Source organism: Hordeum vulgare, chromosome 1H, assembly GCF_904849725.1.
Source record: "Hordeum vulgare subsp. vulgare chromosome 1H, MorexV3_pseudomolecules_assembly, whole genome shotgun sequence".
NCBI classification, from domain to species: Eukaryota; Viridiplantae; Streptophyta; class Magnoliopsida; order Poales; family Poaceae; genus Hordeum; species Hordeum vulgare.
Window position 1 is genome coordinate 136,492,228 of NC_058518.1, and position 18,662 is coordinate 136,510,889.

The following is an 18,662-nucleotide window of genomic DNA, read 5'->3' on the forward strand; positions in this document are numbered from 1 at the left end:
CCTACCTCCCTTCGATCTGGTCCTCATTCGCCATGTCCTACAGCTGCAAAATCGCTCATTTTCCATGTTATTGAGTTCATCTGAAGCCCAGTGCTTAGAGATCTTCTGCTCTGCATTACCTGATATTTCATCTGATTGAGAGTAGTGGATGAAATCATGGTTTAATCATTGAATTGACTAACATCAATTGAGCCTGACGGGAGTGTTAAATTGAATTCGGACGCTGCATTTCTGTAGTTCTGGCAGGCCTACAACAGCTTTCAAAATACTTTAACGGCATTGTGCAGATGGAACTGGATTGCCTATCCTTGGTTAAGACGTTGGTTGGGAACACACCCAGTCGGTCTAGCATGTTTGCAAATTGCAATTATTGCTGGTACTCTTGCTTCGGTATGCTCGTTCAGGTCCATTCAGTTTGGTTGGGTGAGAAGTGATCAGAAAATGTTGGCACACATGCTCATTGCCATAACAACAAATCAAGGCGATTTCTTCTGGCTGGTGGCTGTCCCGCCTGAGCTTAGTGACATTATGTACTCTGATTGTAACCCTGCTTTATGACAGCGTTGATCACTTTGATCCTCAAAAAAAAAGCTGAGCTTCTTCTTTCGTTCTGAAGATATTTTGAAGCAAAATCGTGTCCAAACAACCTGAGCAGAAGTGCACCAATGAAACCATACATCCATTTTGGTGTCCTAATCACGGAATTCTGAAGACACGCAGACCGGGAAATGTCTGTTAATATGACAAGTATAATGTTAAAGAATGGCAAATTTTCACGTGAAGCTATCTATATACACCGGCTATGTATATTGAAGGAATTTGTCAGACGCTTGATTTTCTTGCTGAGATGCAGTTCAAAAAGTTAAAAATAAGTGAGATCTCCAGTGATGTGCTCGCGCGTGGCCTTTGGTGTCATGGGAAGAACCAGTTATGCCAACAAGTTCAAGCTACATCGGGAGAGCTGGAAGATGCTCATGGGTTTATTTACTGTCTGGAGCCCATACAAAATGGCATACAATCTCAAGCACACTAGCACTGACCAAGGCAGTAGCAATAATTCACAGATAATGGACAAAAATAATTGGAAGCTAATCTAGAATGCAAATGTGCCAAGTACGGTGATAATATTTGAGTGGAGGCTTTCTTTGGATAATTTGGCGACAAAAAAAGATAAGTCTGCTAGCTACGATCGCTTCAGAGCAGCGGAATTTGGTCTTCATACTTTTCTAGAGAGCCTGGCACTTGCCTAATAATATAGTCAATGGAGAGGGGTTATGTTCGATCACATATTCAATATCTTTTCTAAAGAACAATGTTGTCATACTTAATGATGGTGATTCACAGACTTTGGATGTGAAAGGAAAAGATATGGCTGGCACTACCGATATCAAAACTAAAAATACATATGCAACAAGTTCCAGTTGATCTAGCGGTGGGTAAAGGCACTCAGCGGGCAAAACCTCCACAAGGGCCCCTGAAGATAAACAATAACAAGTGCGGGATTGTGATCACAGACAGTAGTGGAAATCGGAGGGGAGGCCCTTCTTTTCATAAAAAATATGACTTTTTAATCACTAAAGGAGTGATCTAAAAAGTCATATATTACTTACGTAGGAAGCATTTTCGAGGTAAAATAATTAATAAATTGCAACATTTGGAATCCAAATGTATTTTTACTTAAATCTTGAACGGTGCAGTTTATTGGTTTTTAGAGTGTATATTTGTGTAAATTTTAATGAACGTTAGTTATTTTCTCCTGTTGCAACGCACAGGCATATGTGCTAGTTATATTTTAATATGAACCGGTACCAAGAAATCCCATGGTGCTATGTGTCCTAACGACCTACGTGTGAATAAACTTGTTACCGATCGGTCCCCGAATTTCATAGAATAGCCCCTAAAATTCAAAACCCTATAAATTTTCACCTTTAAATCTCACTTAGGTCAAACTTTTTGAAATTTTACCAAGTAAAATTTATTCAAATTCAAATCTTGTTCAAACTTCTTTTGATCATAACTTGTAAATCATAAGTCCATTTCAAGTGATTCTTTTTGCATACTGAATCTCTAGCCAAACCTCATAAATTATGCAACTTAGATAAATATATTCAAGATATTTTGTACATAATCAAATTGGAATTCAAATTTGAAACTTCTTACATCCGTAATTTTAAATATATGAGCTCTTTTGTGTTATTTCTTTTTTCCTTTCATCCTAAAATAAGATAGGAAATTATACTAGTTATAACCTTAGTATGTTGTGGTTCTTTTGTACCATGCCATATTTTTTCTTGTGTTTATTTGGATTTTTCTATATGGATTGGATATTTATTGAATGTTTTTTCTTACTTTATACCACTACAAGTGAAGGCCAAGGCAAGTTACACCTATTGACCATACAAACACCGATATTTTTAATTGCACATGTAGCAACTTTCACAATTATAGCTTGCATGTAGGACTACTTGTGATAGATATTTATTGTATGATCCCAAAGTGGCAAAGTTGTTGTAGGTCTAAAGCATATTCCTTGTCGCCATAGAGACATTATGAATTATTTTATTTCTTAGCATTGTTATGGTAGATGGAGTGCTGATTTTCATATTCATGCAAGTTATGAGAGAGTAGTAAATAGGACCAATTAAATGCTAATGAATCATCTAGGTGGACTGGTGCATGGTGAGGGGCATCCTTGAGTAACTAATGAATTGCCTAGGTGTCCTAGAGTAACCAAGGGATCACTCATATTTGGATTGGCACCCAGGGTCAAAAGGATCAGACAAGTTTCCTTATAGTAGCTTCTAGTACAAACACGTATTACTATGGGCTCTTTCTTAGCTGAGTACGCGTGTGACCCTTTCCAATGTAGGCTAGCAAATGTAGAGATGTGTAGGTCTACCTGACTATCCACGGGTTAAAGAGAGCACTTCTAAAAGACTTCGTATTAATCTCCATGTTCACATACAGTCGAGTGTGCAAGCTGCAAAGGGGGTGATCGAGTCACATGTGGAATGAGTATAGCCTCTCTAGAATGTCAAACTAATTGATTATTCGTGTACTCAATTACACACAATGATTAGCGGCTAAAATCATAACCATTGGATGATCTTATCACATTTAACAATTTGAGGGGGTGCTAATTAATCAACTTCAGGGTTGTGTGTTTATGTGTTTGATTGAAGTTACCAATTCAAACATATGCTACTAGCTGATAATGAATAAACTAATGTTAGATAGATGTAAGAAAAACTTGGCTTTATACAAAATGGAACATAGAGCTTATTCCCACTTATCATATCCTTGCATGTAGTACGAGGTTTGTTATACCACTTTGGTAATAACTTACCAATACATTCAATGGTTGGCCTATATGGCTGCAACATCTTATGTTGTAGTGTTTACAGATGAAGTGTTAAGGTATGAATGGTCGTGATGTGTACTCTCAACCTTACCATTGATGTTGAAATTTATTGAGTGTTCTAGACATGGAAGTGTTCACCTGATGAATTTGCTGAGGAATAACACTTTTTGAAGATTTTATGGAAAGACAAAGATCTACAAGGCGGTAAAATTAGATTTTAATTACCCTGGTTGAAGAACACGAAGAACACGATGAACTGTGGAGGGTGAAACGGAAGCTCGTCGATTGAGATCTTCAGCGCCCTAACTCGGCGGCTAAAGACAGCTGCGATGGCGGTGGAGGAAGGAGTTCCGCGGTCAGCGTGAGTACGACGACGACGAGGTCGAGGCTGTTCGAAATATGCCCTAGAGGCAATAAAAAAAGTGGTTATTATTATATTTCCTAGTTCATGATAATTTTCTATTATTCATGCAATAATTGTATTAACCGGAAACCATAATACATGTGTGAATATATAGATCACAATGTGTCCCTAGTGAGCCTCTAGTTGGCTAGCTCGTTGCTCAATATATGATCATGGTTTCCTGATCATGGACATTGGATGTCATTGATAACGGTATCACATCATTAGGGAATGATGTGATGCACAAGACCCAATCCTAAGCATAGCACTAGATCGTGTTGTTCGTCTGCTAAAGCTTCTCTAATATCAAGTATCATTTCCTTAGACCATGAGATTGTGCAACTCCCGGATACCGTAGGAGTGATTTGGGTGTATCAAACATCACAATGTAACCGGGTGATTATAAAGGAGCACTACAGGTATCTCCGAAAGTGTCTGTTAGGCTGTACGAATCAAGATTGGGATTTGTCACTCCGTGTGACGGAGAGGTATCTCTGGGCCCAGTCGGTAATCCATCATCATATTGAGCTCAGTGTGACTAAGGAGTTAGCCACGGGATGGTGTGTTACGGAACGAGTAAAGAGACTTGACGATAACGAGATTGAACAAGGTATAGGGATACCGACGATCGAATCTCGGGCAAGTATCATACCGATAGACAAAGGGATTTGCATACGGGATTGATTGAATCCCCGACATCGTGGTTCATCCGATGAGATCATCAAGGAACATGCGGGAACCAACATGGATATCGAGACCCTGCTGTTGGTTATTGACCGGAGAGGTGTCTCGGTCATGTCTGCATGCTTCCCGAACCCGTAGGGTCTACACACTTAAGGTTCAATGACGCTAGGGTTATAGGGGAATAGTGTACGTGGTTACTGAAGGTTGTTCCGAGTCCCGGATGATATCCCGTACGTCACGAGGAGTTTCGGAATGGTCCGGAGGTAAAGATTCATATATAGGAAGTGAGGATTTGGTCAGCGGAAGTGTTTCGGGCGACACCGGTAATGTACCGGGACCACCAGAAGGGTTCCGGGGGTCCACCGGGGAGGGCCACCAGCCCCAAACTGCTACATGGGCCAAAAGTGGATGGGAACCATCCCCTAGGTGGGCTAGTGCGCCACCACTAAGGGCCCAAGGCGCAACAAGGGTTGGAGGAGGCAAAACCCTAGGCGTGGGGAGGCCACCTTGGGCCTCAAGGCCCACCATAGGGTGCCTCCACCTTGGCCGCCGCCCCAAGGGCCATCTAGGGCTAGCGCACCCTTAGGGTGGGAAAACCTAAAGGTGGGCACCCTCCTCCCTCTCCTCCTATATATAGTGAGGGTTTTGGGGCTGATTAGAGACAAGTTTTTTCTCTCTCTCAGTGCAGCCCTACTCCTCCTCCTCTTCATCCTCCGTAGTGCTTGGCGAAGCCCTGTCGGAGTGCCACGTAGCTCCACCGTCACCATGCCGTCGTGTTGTTTGAGACCTCCCTCAACCTCTCCTCCCTCCTTGATGGATCAATGCGTTGGAGATGTCACCGGGCTGCATGTGTGTTGAACGTGGAGGCACAGTTGTTCGGTGGATAGATCGGAATCCACCACGATCTAAATCGCTGCGAGCACGACTCCATCAACTGCGTTCTAGCAAAGCTAACACTTAGCAATCTTCACAGGTATGAATATGCTCTACTCCTTTGCTCGTTGCTAGTTTCTCCATAGATAGATCCTTGCATGACTTAGGAATTTTTTTGAAATTACTACGTTCCCCAACAGTGGCATCCGAGCCAAGGTTCTATGCGTAGATTTTATGCAGGAGTAGAACACAAAAGTTGTGGGCGCTGATTTTGTCAATTGCTTGTCGTTACTAGTATTATCTTGATTCGACGACATCATGGGATGAAGCAGCCCGGACCGACTTTACACGTACTCTTACGTGAGAGTGGTTCCACCGACCGACACGCACTTGTTGCATAAGGTGGCTAGCGGGTGTCTGTCTCTCCCACTTTAGTCGGATCGGATTCAATGAAGAGGGTCCTTATGAAGGGTAAATAGCATTGGCATATCAACATTGTGGTTGTCACGTAGGTAAGAAGCGTTCTTGCTAGAAACCCTAACCAGCCACGTAAAACTTGCAACAACAATTAGAGGACGTCTAACTTGTTTTTGCAAGGTATGCTATGTGATGTGATATGGCCAAATGGATGTGATGTTACATATGTGATGTATGAGATTGATAATGTTTTGTAATAGGATTCACGACTTGCATGTCGATGAATATGACAACCGGCACGAGCCATAGGAGTTGTCTTAATTTATAGAATGAGATGCAACGCCATGTGATTACTTTAATTTATTGCTAAAGGTTAACTATAGTAGTAGAAGTAATAGTTGGCGTGACGGCTTCACGGAGACACAATGATGGAGATGATGATGATGGAGATCATTGTGTCATGCCGTTGACAATGATGACCATGGTGCCCCGAAGATGGATATCAAAGGAGCAAGATGGTATTGGCCATATCATGTCACTATATGATTGCATGTGATGTTTATCATGTTTTTCATCTTATTGCTTAGAACGACGGTAGCAAAGATAAGATGATCCCTCATTAAAATTTTGAGATATGTATTCCCCTAAGTTTGCACCGTTGCGAAGGATCGTTGTCTCGAAGCACCACGTGATGATCGGGTGTGATAGATTCTAACGTTCGCATACAACGGGTGTAAGCAAGTTTACACACGCAAAACACTTAGGTTGACTCGATGAGCCTAGCATGTACAGACATGGCCTTGAATACGGGAGACCGAAAGGTCGAACATGAGTCGTATGGTTGATATGATCAGCATGGAGCTACTCACCATTGATGACTAGTCGGTCTCACGTGATGATCGGACACGGGCTAGTCGACGTGGATCATGTAACACTTGGAGGACTAGAGGGATGTCGATCTGAGTGGGAGTTCATTAGTAATTTGATTAGATGTACTTAATTATCATGAACTTATTCTAAAAATTTCTTTACAAATATTGTAGATCCAATGGCCAACGTAAATGTCTCATTCAACTTCAACGCCTTCCAAGAGAAAACCAAGTTGAAAGATGATGGGAGCAACTATGCGGATTGGGCTCGTAACTTAAATCTCATGCTCACTGCTTCCAAGAAGGCATATGTCCCTAATGCACCGCTAGGTGATCCTCCCCTTCCCGCGGTAGACCAGGACGTTAGGAACGCCTGGTAGTTACGGAGTGATGACTACTCTCTGGTTCAGTGCGGCATGCTTTATAGTTTAGAACCGGGGCTCCAAAGGCGTTTTGAGCAACACGGAGCATATGAGATGTTCGAGGAGCTGAAACTTGTTTTTCAAGCTCATGCCCGGGTCAATAGATATGAAGTCTCCGACAAGTTCTTTAGCTGTAAGATGGAGGAGAATAGCTCTGTCAGTGAGCACATACTCAGAATGTCTGGGTTGCACAACCGCTTGACTCAGCTGGGAGTTGAATTTCTGTATGATGCGGTCATTGACAGAATCCTCCAGTCGCTTCCACCTAGCTATAAAGGCTTTGTGATGAACTACAACATGCAAGGGATGGAAAAGACTATTCCCTAGTTGTATTCAATGCTGAAATCTGCGGAGGTAGAAATCAAGAAAGAACATCAAGTGTTGATGGTGAATAAGACCACCGGTTTCAAGAAAGGCAAAGGTAAAAAGAACTTCAAGAAAGACGGCAAAGCAGTTGTCGTGCCCGGTAAACCAGTTGCCGGGAAGAAGCCAAAGAAAGGACCCAAGCCTGAGACTGAGTACTATTACTACAAGGGAACCGGTCACTGGAAGCGGAATTGCCCCAAGTACTTAGCGGACAAGAAGGCCGGCAACGTCAAAGGTATATGTGATATACTTGTTATTTATGTGTACCTTACCATCGCTTGTAGTAGCTCCTGGGTATTTGATATCGGTGTTGTTGCTCAAATTTGCAACTGTAAGCAGGAACTGCGAAACAAGCGTAGGCTGGCTAAGGACGAGGTGACGATGCGCGTCGGGAATGGTTCCAAGGTCGATGTGATCGCCGTCGGTGCGCTATCTCTACATCTACCTTCGGGATTAGTTTTAAACCTTAATAATTGTTATTTAGTACCAGCTTTGAGCATGAACATTGTATCGGGATCTCACTTGATGCAAGATGGATACTCATTTAAATCTGAGAATAATGGTTGTTCTATTTATATGAGTGGTATGTTTTATGGGCATGCCCTGCTGGTCAATGGTTTATTCCTGATGAATCTCAATCGTGATGTTACACATATTCATAGTGTGAGTACCAAAATATGTAAGGTTGACAATGATAGTCCCACATACTTGTGGCACTGCCACCTTGGTCATATCGGTGTTAAGAGCATGAAGAAACTCCATACAGATGGACTTTTGGAGTCTCTTGATTTTGAATCATTTGACACATGCGAACCGTGCCTCATGGGCAAGATGACCAAGACTGCGTTCTCCGGAAAAATGGAGCGAGCAACCAACTTATTGGAAATAATACATACCGATGTATGTGGTCCAATGAGAGTTGAGGCTCGTGGAGGCTATCATTATGTTCTCACCCTCAGTGATGATTTAAGTAGATATGGGTATGTCTACCTAATGAAGGACAAGTCTAAAACCTTTGAAAGGTTCAAGGAATTTCAGAGTGAGGTGGAGAATCAACGTGAAAAGAAAATAAAGTATCTACGATCTGATTGTGGAGGAGAATATTTGAGCCACAAGTTTGGCACACACCTAAGGAAATGTGGAATTGTTTCACAACTCACGTCGCCTCGCACACCGCAGCGTAACGGCGTGTCTGAACGTCGTAATCGTACTCTATTGGATATGGTACGATCTATGATGTCTCTTACCAATTTACCGCTATCATTTTGGGGATATGCATTGGAAACTGCCGCATTCACTTTAAATAGGGCACCGTCTAAATCCGTTCAGACAACACCGTATGAATTATGGTTTGGCAAGAAACCTAAGTCGTCGTTTCTGAAAGTTTGGGGCTGCGATGCTTATGTGAAGAAACTTCAACGAGAGAAGCTCGAACCCAAAGCGGAAAAATGTGTCTTCATAGGATACCCTAAGGAAACAATTGGGTACACCTTCTATCTTAGATCTGAAGGAAAAATCTTTGTTGCCAAGAATGGATCCTTTCTAGAGAAAGAGTCTCTCTCGAAAGAAGTAAGTGGGAGGAAATTAGAACTTGATGAGGTAATTGTACCTCCTCTCAAACCGGAGAGTAACACAGCGCAAGAAAATGTTTCTGAGGTGACTGCACCAGCAAGAGAAGAAGTTAATGATGATGATCGTGACACTTCGGATCAAGTTGCTATTGAACCACAAAGGTCCACAAGGGTACGTTCCGCACGAGAGTGGTACGGCAACCCTGTCATGGAAATCATGTTGTTGGAAAACAGTGAACCTTCGAACTATGAAGAAGCGATGGCAGGCCCAGATTCCAACAAATGGCTTGAGGCCATGAAATCCGAGATAGAATCCATGTATGAGAGAAAATTATGGACTTTGGTTGACTTGCCCGATGATCGGCGAGCCATAGAAAATAAATGGATCTTTAAGAAGAAGACTGGCACGGATGGTAATGTGACCATCTATAAGGGTCGACAAGTTCAAGGGATTGACTACGATGAGACCTTCTCACCCGTAGCGATGCTGAAGTCGGTCCGAATCATGTTAGCAATTGCCGCAATTTATGATTATGAAATCTGGCAAATGGACATCAAAACAGCATTCCTGAATGGCTTTCTTAAGGAAGAATTGTATACGATACAACCGGAAGGTTTTGTCGATCCTAGCAATGCTAACAAGGTATGCAAGCTCCAGCACTCCATCTATGGGATGGTGCAAGCATCTCGAAGTTGGAACATTCGCTTTGATGAGGTGATCAAAGCGTTTGGGTTTATACAGACTTATGGAGAAGCATGTATTTACAAGAAAGTGAGTGGGAGCTCTGTAGCATTTCTCATATTATATGTGGATGACATATTTTTTATGGGAAATGATATAGAACTATTGGAAAGCATAAAGGCCTATTTGAATAAAAAAATCAATGAAGGACCTTGGCGAAGCTTCTTACATATTAGGCATCAAGATCTATAGACATAGATCGAGACGCCTCATAGGTCTTTCACAAAGCACATACCTTGACAAGATATTGAAGAAGTTCAATATGGATAAGGCTAAGAAGGGGTTCTTGCCTGTATTACAAGGTGTGAGGTTGATTACAACTCAACGACCGACCATGGCGGAAGATAAAGAAAAGATGAGTGTCGTCCCCTATGTTTCAGCCATAGGCTCTATCATGTATGACATGTTGTGTACCAGACCTGATGTGAACCTTGCCATAAGTTTGGTAGGGAGGTACCAGAGTGATCCACGAGTGGATCACTGGACAGTGGTCAAGAACATCCTTAAGTACCTGAAAAGGACTAAAGATATGTTTCTCATTTATGGAGGTGCCGAAGAGCTTGTCGTAAAGGGTTATGTCGATGCTAGCTTCGACACAGATCCAGATAACTCCAAGTCACAAACCGGATACATGTATTTTTGAATAATGGGGAAGTAAGCTGGTGCAGTTGCAAGCAAAGAGTCGTGGCGGCATCTACATGTCAAGCGGAGTACATAGCTACTTCAGAAGCAGCACATGAAGGAGTCTGGATGAAGGAGTTGATCACCGACCTAGGAGTGATTCCCGGTGCGTCGGGCCCGATGACTCTGTTCTGTGACAACACTGGAGCTATTGCCATTGCAAAGGAGCCCGGGTTTCACAAGAAGACCAAGCACATCAAGTGCCGCTTCAACTCCATTCATGGATACATCCAGGATGGAGATATAGATATTTGTAAAGTACATACGGATCTTAATGTCGCAGACCCGTTGACAAAACCTCTTCCACGGGAAAAACTAGATCAGCACCAGAACTCTATGGGTGTTCGATTCATCATAATGTAACTAGATTATTGACTCTAGTGCAAATGGGAGACTGTTGGAAATATGCCCTAGAGGCAATAATAAAGTGGTTATTATTATATTTCCTAGTTCATGATATTTTTCTATTATTCATGCTATAATTGTATTAACCGAAAACCGTAATGCATGTGTGAATATATATATATATATCACAATGTGTACCTAGTGAGCCTCTAGTTGGCTAGCTCATTGATCAATAGATGATCATGGACATCCGATGTCATTGATAACGGGATCACATCATTGGGGAATTATGTGATGGACAAGACCCAATCCTAAGAATAGCACTAGATCGTGTTGTTCGTCTCCTAAAGCTTTTCTAGTGTCAAGTATCATTTCCTTAGACCATGAGATTGTGCAACTCCCAGACACCGTAGGAGTGCTTTGGGTGTATCAAACGTCACAACGTAATTGGGTGATTATAAAGGTGCACTACAGGTATCTCCGAAAGTGTTTGTTGGGTTGTACGAATCGGGACTGGGATTTGTCACTCCGTGTGACAGAGAGGTATCTCTGGGCCGTAATCCATCATCATATTGAGCTCAGTGTGACTAAGGAGTTAGCCACGGGATGGTGTGTTACGGAACGAGTAAAGAGACTTGCCGGTAATGAGATTGAACAAGGTATAGGGATACCGACGATTGAATCTCGGGCAAGTATCATACCGGTAGACAAAGGTAATTGCATACGGGATTGATTGAATCCCCAACATCGTGGTTCATCCGATGAGATCATCGAGGAACATGCGGGAACCAACATGGATATCCAAACCCCGCTGTTGGTTATTTATCGGAGAGGTGTCTCGGTCATGTGTGCATGCTTCCCGAACCTGTAGGGTCTACACACTTAAGGTCCGATGACGCTAGGGTTATAGGGGAATAGTGTACGTGGTTACCGAAGGTTGTTCATTGTCCCGGATGAGATCCCGGACGTCACGTGGAGTTCCGGAATGGTCCGGAGGTAAAGATTCATATACATGAAGTGAGGATTTGGTCATCGGAAGTGTTTCGGGCGACATCGGTAATGTACCCGGACCACCGGAAGGGTTCCGGGGGTCCATAGGGAAGGGCCACCAGCCCTAAACTACTACATGGGCTCAAAGTGGATGGGAACCAGCCCCTAGGTGGGCTGGTGCGCCACCATTAAGGTCCCAAGGTGCAGCAAGGGTTGGAGGAGGCAAAACCCTAGGAGTGGGGAGGCCACCTTGGGCCTCAAGGCCCACCCTAGGGCGCCTCCACCTTGGCCGCCGCCCTAAGGTCCATCTAGGGCTGCCACACCCATAGGGTGGGAAACCCTAAAGATGGTCACCCTCCTCCCTCTCATCCTATATATAGTGAGGGTTTTGGGGATGATTAGAGACAACTTTTCTCTCTCTCTAGGTGCAGCCCTACTCCCCCTCCTCCTCGTCCTCCGTAGTGCTTGGCGAAGCCCTATCAGAGTGCCACGTAGCTCCACCGTCACCATGTCGTTGTGCTGCCGGAGCTCTCCCTCAACCTCTCCTCCCTCCTTGCTGGATCAAGGCGTTGGAGACGTCACCGAGGTGCACGTGTGTTGAACGCGGAGGCACCGTTGTTCGGTGCATAGATCGGAATCCACCGCGATCTGAATCGCTGCGAGTACGACTCCATCAACCGCGTTCTAGCAACGCTTCCGGTTAGCGATCTTCAAAGGTATGAAGATGTTTTACTCCTTTGCTCATTGCTGGTTTCTCCATAGATAGATCCTTGCATGACGTAGGATTTTTTTTGAAATTATTACGTTCCCCAACAGAGGCAGTGAAGCTCTTCCTCACCGACGACGATGATTTCTAGTGGCGGCGCTAGGTCCGGCTTCGAGCGGTGAGAAGTGTAAATGAGACGAAGAAGTGACTGAGGGGTGAGAGTGGGGTATTTATAGCCAGGTGAAAATGGTCCGGCCCGAAATGTTTGTCCCAGATTGCCCGTGGTCCTTCCTGTTTGCTCGACAGGTAGCACTCACGTATTAAGCGGTGGAGTTGGTGGAGATTGTGCAGATCGTGCTTATCCATTTGTGGGTAGTGGGTGCGGTTCGAGCAGTAACGGCTGGAAAATTTTGAGGACTTTGTTCACAAATTCTTCAGCTGGCAAGGATTTAGTGAAGACTTTGAAAGAGTTTCAAATAGAACACATATGAAGAATTTGAGAATAGACACGGTTGAGCTTAGCATAGAGAGGGAACGGGTCTAATCACATTGACTTAGAAGAAAAACACAACTTGAAGACTTAGCTATAAGTGAAGGATGTTGAGAACTTTCAAAGCTCACAAATAAGTATATAGTCAATGAAGAACAACTTTTGAAAAAATTGAAGAATTTGTACTTTTGAAGAATTTGCAAATTTGAGATGAAAAATCTGAAGACTTTGAAGATTTGAAGAATTTGCAAAAATCTCAACTTTGAAGAATTTTAACTTGAAGAATTTCAAATTGGGTTTGGTGGCATGACCCACCGTATAAGAACGATGATTTCACACACCGCATACAATTGTCATAGGGTCCTGAGAATAAAATTCTTCATTAATTTCTTCACACTTAGAGTGTTATTCTTCATTGATTGAATGCATATGTTACTTCGTGTGTTGCACATCTAAGTCATCAATTTTGCATAAGTGTTAGGATGTGTGTCCTTTCACAAAACATTTGAAGATTCAAGGATATTTAGCTCAGACCGCAACTTGCAAAATCTCTTTTCATCCAAGGGCTTAGTGAAGATATCTGCTAGTTATCCTTCAGTCTTCACATGGTCGATGATGATTTTGCCCTTGAGCACATGATCACGAAGAAAATGATGATGAGTCTGGATGTACTTGGTCTTCGAGTATTGTATTGGGTTGTATGCAATCTTGATTGCATTCCCATTGTCGCGGTAGAGTGGCACATTCTTAATGTTGATGTCGTAGTCCTTGAGGGTTTGCTTCATCCACAGCAGTTGAGCACAACACGAACCAGCAGCAATGTACTCAGTTTCAACAGTGGAAAGTGACACACAGTTCTGCTTCTTTGAGGACCAACACACTAAGGATCGACCGAGGAAATTGCAGGTTCTTGATGTTGACTTGTGATCCACATGGTTACCAGCATAATCAGAGTCAGAATATCCAACGAGATGAAGATTTGAGCCCTTGGGGTACCATAATCCAAGCATTGGTGTGTGAGTTAGATATCGAAGAATATGCTTCACAGCCTTATGTTGTGATTCCTTCGGTGTTGCTTGGAAACAGGCACACATGCAAACACTAAGCATAATTTTTGGGCTAGATGCACATAGGTACAATAAAGAGCCAATCATGGAGTGATATACCTGTTGATCGAAATCTTTACCATTTTCGTCAGTGCACAGGTGGTCGTTGGTAGGAATGGGAATTTTGACGCCTTTGCATTTATGCATGCTGAATTTCTTCAGGACATCCTTGAGGTATTTTTCTTGAGAAATAACGATGTCATTGCGTTGTTGATAAATTTGAAGCCCTAGGAAGAATTTCAGCTCCCCCATCATGGACATTTGATATTCTTCACCCATCATGTAGGCAAATTCTTCATTGTAATGTTTGTCATTACAACCGAAGATAATATCGTCCACATATATTTGTCACACAAATATTTCATTATCATATGATTTCGTGAAAATAGTTGGGTTGAGTGAACTGGGTTTGAAGCCTTTCTCCACTAGGAATTCCTTCAATGTGTCATACCATGCCCGAGGGGCCTGCTTGAGGCCATAGAGAGCCTTGTTGAGTCTGAAGACTTTGTCAAGATGCTTTGGGTCTTCAAAACCTAGGGGTTGAGAAACATATACTTCTTCCTCAAGCTTACCATTGAGGAATGAAATTTTCACATCCATTTGATACAATGTGATATTGTGATGGTTAGCATAAGCAAGCAATATACGAATAGCTTCAAGTCTAGCAACAGGTGCAAAAGTTTCATCAAAGTCAATTCCTTCAACCTTTGTGCAGCCTTGGGCTACAAGTCGTGCCTTGTTCCTCACTACCTGACCATCTTTGTCTTGCTTGTTTCTGTAGATCCACTTGGTACCGATGACATTGTGCTTGTGAGTATCAGGCCGCTTGACGAATTCGCACACGTTGTTAAGCTTGAACTCATGAAGTTCTTCTTGCATGGCTTGAATCCACTCAGGTTCCATGAAGGCTTCATCAACTTTTGAGGGTTCTCTGATAGACTCGAAGGAAGAATGCCCACAAAAGTTAATCAAATGTGAAGCCACTGAGCGAGTGAGGGGACCTGGCGCATTGATGTCATCGAGGATTTTGTCAATTTGCACTTCATTTGCAATTCTTGGATGTGCGGGTTGAAGACTTTGATCGGGTTGAGGAATTTGATTTGGAGCTATTTCCTCAGGTGAACCAGCCCGAATTTCTTTGTTCTTTGGGACGACTTCTTCAATAGGTGGTTTTTCTTCAGTAGGAATGATATCTTTAGTAGCCTTGAGCTCAATAGCTTCCTCAAGAGACATTACATCTAGCACAGGAGGCAGGTGCTCTCTTTGCGAGCCATTAGTTTCATCGAACCACACATCTACAGTTTCAACAACCTTGTTGTGGTAGTTGTTGAAGACTCTGTAGGTGTGCGAGTCCATTCGTAACCAAGCATAAAACCCTCATGTGCTTTCGGTGCAAACTTTCAACTATGGTGAGGATCTCTAATCCAGCATCTTGCATCGAAGACTTTGAATTAACTTACATTGGGTTTCTTGTCAGTGAGGAGTTCGTATGAAGTCTTCTTGAGGAATTTGTGAAGATATACCATGTTGATGATGTGGCAGGCAGTATTGATTGCCTCAGGCCAGAAGCGATGAAGAGTCTGATATTCTTCAAGCATGGTGTGTGCCATCTCAACCAGAGTCATGTTCTTGCACTCCACGACGCCATTCTGTCGAGGAGTATAAGGTGCAGAAAACTCATGAGTAATACCAAGTTCATCAAGATAGTCATCAAGACAAGTGTTCTTGAACTCTATCCCATTGTCACTCCTCGTGTGCTTGATCTTGACTCCGAAGTTCGTCGAGGCCCTTGAGGAAAATCGCTTGAAGACTTCCTACACTTCAGTTTTGTAAAGGATAATATGCACCCAAGTATAATGAGAATAGTCGCCAACAATGACAAAGCCATATAGAGATGCTGCATTGGTTAGAGTAGCATAATGAGTAGGTCCAAAGAGGTCCATGTGAAGCAATTCAAAAGGACGAGTGGTGGTCATGATAGTCTTTGAGGGGTGCTTGGATCTGGTCATCTTTCAAGACTCACAAGCCCGTAGAGATGATCTTTGAGGAATTTGACACTTTCGATGCCAATGACATGCTTCTTCTTTGCTAGTGTGTGCAGATTCCTCATGCCTGCATGACCAAGTCGTCGATGCCATAGCCAGCCCTCCGAGGCTTTTGCAAGTAAACACGTGGCCACCTGTGGATCTGTTGAGAAATTAACAATGTACAAGTCTCCTATCCTAAAGCCTTCGAAGACTTTGGATTTGTCTGATTCCATGATGACTACGCGTCAATATTTGCCAAAGATGACAATCATATCAAGATCACAAAGCATTGAGACTAACATGAGGTTAAAACCCAAAGGATTCGACAAGCATGACTTTGTACATGTGTCGGTCCTTAGAAATAGCCACCTTACCATGTCCCAATACCTTGCTTTTACCTTTGTCTGCGTAGGTGATATGCTTCAGTACTGATGGAGTCAGTGGGATATTCATCAGTAAACTCTTGTCACCAGTCATGTGATTTGTACACCCACTGTAAGAACCCACTCTGTGGTTTTGGGTTTGTTATCATGAAGATGAATCGGTATTGCTTACCATCTCATATGCTTCAAAGTGAAGAATATCATATCAAATTCATCACACTTGAATTTCATCACATAAAGTAGAATTAAGACATAATGAGGACGTGTGAAATGATAAATATTTCATCATGATTAGCTTGCATCCTTTCAAGCATTTGCTCAGGTCTCCAACAAATTCTTCACTTGGAGACCTAGCCTGCAGAAGTGGTTAGTTCAATTTCTTCACCACCCACATCCGAAGGGGTGGCAAATATTCCATCATCGTGCGAGCACCGTAAGAAAATTGAGGCATTGAAGCTAATGCACTTCGTTTCACAATAAGGGGGTTAGAGTACTCAAATGAATAAGCAGATAAATTCTTCGAGGACTTGTGAATATAGTGGTTTGAGGAATAGTACACATATTCATGCTCCTTGTAGTTTCCCTGCATATTAGAAGCATTAGTGCGAGTACGAGCAAAGTTTTGACCATATGAGGAATTTCATCCTCGTGAAGACTTTGGTCCAGTTGAGGAATTTGATATGGGGTTCCTGTTCTTCACTGGTTGTGTCATGAGGATATTCACGTGAAGACTTTCCAAGCTTCTTTTGGGAACCCAAATTTTCCTCAAGGGTGGTCCATTCCTGCATTTTGTTCCAACATATGTAGCAAATACTTCGCCATTCTGTCTTTTGAACAGTTTGTAGTTTGAGTCAAGTGACCCATCAGAGGAATATGAAGTTTCACATGCAAATCCTGATAGAGTAGATGGATCAACACGAGGTCCTTTTGCAGCAACCCATGAGGTTTTGGGATACTGCTCAGGTTTCCAGTATGACCCATCAACATTGAATCTCCTCTCAGATGCAATACCCTCTTTCCTAGGGTTTCTATTGAGATTTTGAGCACATCGCAAAGGGTTCGGTGCCCTTTGAGGCTTTTGTAAATGTCTGTCACATAAAATTCCTTCAACTCTCCATTTTTGCCAGTGACATTTGTGGTTTCCTCAAGTGAGAAATTTCTAACCACACATACAGTTGAAGAATTTGTACCAATAGAAGCATTTGAAGTTTCAGGTGAAGAATTAGCAGATTCTCGTTCGATACATTTCGAGCATGGTGGAATGAATTCTTCCTGAGCGGTACTCATCTGTTGAGCAAGCAAAGAATCATTTTCAATTCAAAGATCATCATGATACGCCCTTAGCTTCTCAAGATCTTGCTTTCTTTGAAGAAATTCATGAGAAAGCTTCTCATGATTGGCCAAGAGGGTGACATGACGATCCTGAAGACTATCAAACCTAGACTGAAGACTTTTGACATCATCAGTCAAGATTTGAGTCCGATCCATTTCCTCATTCAACATGTTATTGCTTTTGTCTATCAGTTTTTGAAGCTTTTCAATAGAAGTTTTTTGCTTGGTGACAATATTGGCAAGCTTATAGTAACTGGGTTTTTGATAGTCATCAGGTTCACAGTCACTGGAGTCAGAAGAGCAAGAGTGGTTGGGTACCTTGGAACCTTTTGCCATGAAGCAATTGGTGGGAGCAAAGTCGTCATCATAGTCGTCAGTGTGTTGATGTTGTCATTTTCTTCGAGGTCAAAGATGGACTTGCTCATGAATGTGGTAGCAAGGGCTAAGCTTGCCACACCAGATTCTGACTCCTCTTGAGAACCTTCCTCTTCATCACATTCTTTAGATTCTTCTTTAGAATCCATTTCCTTGTCGATAAGAGCCCGAGCCTTTCTGAAGCTTTTCTTCTTGCGCGATGAGGACCTGGAGGATGAGGCCTTTGAAGATTTATTCTTTTTCTTGGAGTCATCAGAACTGTCATCCTTGTATTTCTTCTTCTTTGATTCCTTCACCCAGCGAGAACAATCAGCAATATAGTGACTAGATTTCTAGCATTTATGGCAGGTTCTCTTCTTGTAGTCGTGAGATGAAGATTCTGATTTCCTCATATCTCTCCTTGAAGACTTTCCAAACTGGCCTCGTCTTGAGAACTTCTGGAATTTCCTCACGGGCATAGCAAGTTCGTGACCAAGTTCTTGAGGGTCGCCTAGGCCGTAATCAGAGTCTTATTCTTCA